The sequence below is a fragment of the Gekko japonicus genome, unplaced genomic scaffold (genome assembly GCF_001447785.1).
Source record: "Gekko japonicus isolate JY-2015 unplaced genomic scaffold, Gekko_japonicus_V1.1 scaffold2764, whole genome shotgun sequence".
NCBI classification, from domain to species: domain Eukaryota; kingdom Metazoa; phylum Chordata; class Lepidosauria; order Squamata; family Gekkonidae; genus Gekko; species Gekko japonicus.
This window is the reverse complement of record NW_015164743.1, coordinates 31,346-34,546: the sequence shown is the minus strand read 5'-3', so window position 1 is coordinate 34,546 and position 3,201 is coordinate 31,346.

The window sequence follows — 3,201 nt, the reverse complement described above, 5'->3', positions numbered from 1 at the left end:
TTCATGTTTGTTGCATCTATGACACTGTCTAACCATCTCATCCTTTGCCGTCCCCGTCTTCTTTGACCTTCAATCTTTCCCAGCATCAGGGTCTTCTCCAGGGAGTGCTCCCTTCTCATTTGGTGGCCAAAGTATCTTCATAGGGACAACCAGATGAGTCCGGGAACACACAACCACATAGGAAAACGACAACTACCTTCACCATTTTGTCTCAGTATCTGGAAACCTTCAATCTTTCCCAGCATCAGGGTCTTCTCCAGTGAGTGCTCCCTTCTCATTTGGTGGCCAAAGTATCTTCATAGGGACAACCAGATGAGTCCGGGAACACACAACCACATAGGAGAACAACAGCTACCTTCACCATTTTGTATCAGTATCTGGAAACCTTCAATCTTTCCCAGCATCAGGGTCTTCTCCAGTGAGTGCTCCCTTCTCATTTGGTGGCCAAAGTATCTTCATAGGGACAACCAGATGAGTCCGGGAACACACAACCACATAGGAGAACGACAGCTACCTTCACCATTTTGTATCAGTATCTGGAAACCTTCAATCTTTCCCAGCATCAGGGTCTTCTCCAGTGAGTGCTCCCTTCTCATTTGGTGGCCAAAGTATCTTCATAGGGACAACCAGATGAGTCCGGGAACACACAACCACATAGGAGAACGACAGCTACCTTCACCATTTTGTCTCAGTACCTGGAAATCAGGGATACAGCCTCTGAACATGGAGGTCCCCATGCAGTCGTCACAGCTAACAGCCACATGTAGATCAGGCCCCGTCCTCCACAAATTTGTCCGATTTCTTCCAAAAACCATCTAAACTAGCAACGGCTGCTGCATCTTCTTATGGCGAGCGAGAGTAGGAGAGTATTGTCAACAGCCCTAGAATGTAATTTCCATTCCAAAAATATTCTTGCTGCTACTTATGAATTTTAATCACCTTTCCAGCTCCCAATGACAGTCAGCTGGGATGCTGAGACACTTGGTACAGAAAATAATAGCAATAAATGTTTTATGGAAAAGAAAGCAGAAATAATTTGAAGCCTACGTCAGGCAAAAAAAAATTGCCCAAATTTGCCTACAGCCACGGAGACACATTTTGGAGGCGTTGGCTTTGTCTTCTTCATAGGGGCAACAGAGGGTAGGCTGGAGGGTTTTGTGCGGCAGCACCTTTCTTGTGGTCACTTCCCCCACCCAAATTACAACTTCCTCCTCTTCTCCCCCCAAAGTGCAGCTACTATGGTGGAACTGGAATTCAATTTTCTCATACTCTGTCGTGGATGGCCCAGGTGAGCCTGATCTCATCAGATCTTGAAAGCTGAGTAGTAGGGATGGGCACAAACCACATTTTTGTGGTTCGGTTCATGGCTGAACCATGAACCAACAAGGCCAGTTTGCGAACCACACCGGTTTGTTTCAGTTAGTGAGCCATTTAAAGTTCAAACTCCTGCTTTCTGCTCCTCGCGGCTTTTCCTGGGGAGCAGAAAAGCAGGGGTTTCCAAACAGCTGAGCGGGAGGACTGCTGCTCGGCTGTTTGGTTTAAATGGCTCTGGGCGATGGTTCTTCAGTTCACAAACATCGTTTTGTGAACCGTGAACAGGCCAAAATTTGTGTCGAACTTTAGTTCATCAGCCAGTTCGTGCCCATCCCTACTGTGCAGGGCCGGCCCTGGGCTGCTTCACAGACATAAGCAACAGCAAACCCGTTCATCTCTTGCCTTGAAAGCCCTATGTGCTCACCATAAGACGGCTGCAACTTGACAGCCACTCTCCACCACCACCAGTGCTGACAAGTCTAAAATGAGTATGAAAGAGTCCAAACTGCATCACCGTATCCGTTTACATTTGTGATCATCAAGAAGTCCAGCTAGGACTAGCCAAACATGTTCTCCAGGGGACATTTCCATTCCCAAAGCAAAAAGGAACCCTGACCAAAGCCCTTAATCCTTTTTTGTCGTGCTGACGCCCACACCTGCTTCTGTTTCAGCAGCCGTTTCTCCCCTCCTCAATGGATCCCAGCCAATCAGGGATCACCTACTGGGCAGGGTGACGTCACAGTGTTCCACATCCCAGGAGATTTGGCCACATGCTGAAAATGATGCCCGGAGTGAAGCGAAGGCTTCCTGTTGCTGACCACACCAATGATCCCAACTCACGAGGAATCCCTCTGCGAACGGTTTCATAGAGAGCTTCCCTCCGTCTCCACCACAGTTCTGCTTTCCAACAGGGATCAAGGCATGTAGCATTCAGCACCACTTCTGCAGTATCTTGACAGCTACGTCGACCATTCAACACAAGCACGCCCAGCCGCAAAGCATGCACCCTTCTGAACCATGCTGAGCCACAAAGAGCAATCCAGCCTAGGAAGGACTAACGCAGGACAAATGGTACACGATCACGACGATGGACATCACAACTACTTTTAAGACTAAGATCTGGGAGGCTTGGGTTCGGAATCTCCACTTTGCCATGGCAGCTGGCTGGGTGACCTTCGGCCAGTCGCACTCTCAGCCTAACCTACCTCACAGGGTTGTCGTAAGGATAAAATAGAGGACAGGAGAATGCTGTAAGCCACTCTGAGTCCGCACTGGGGAGAATTAAATAAATACACAAGCATCCAAATGGGTCTTGCTTTGATACATACGGAAGGGGGGGGGGGAGCATGATGCTTCTGATACTTCACAGGGGAGGCAACTTGGGTAGCTGCAATTTCCAGAATGTGAGAGCACCATGCGGCAGCAGAGAGAGTAAACAAAATGCTCCCTGGGGGAAAACACCTGTTTACTTGGGGCTTGGGGCTTTACACACACATACCGATCAGTGTTCCCTCTAAGCTGAGTTAGTGTGAGCTAGCTCACAGTGCTTTAGCCTGTGGCTCACACGTTTTTTTTCCTTAGCTTAGGAAGGACGGCTCCAGAGCAGACTAATTTATGCAGTAGCCAGATTGCCCGCTCACAAAGTAGAATTTTTGCTCACAAGACTCCGCAGCTTAGAGGAAGCACCGACCCAATTACTTTTCGAGGTTTCTCTCTCTCTCCTAACCAGGGGTCATTTCGTAGAAAAAGAGGTGCAGGAGCTCATTAGCATAACTCATTAGCATAACTTATTTGCATATGCTACACCCCCTGACGTCACCGGAAGTGAGTCAGAAGGCAACACCCACCGCTCAGGCTCCACTGGACTGTTTTGGATTGCTAGCTATC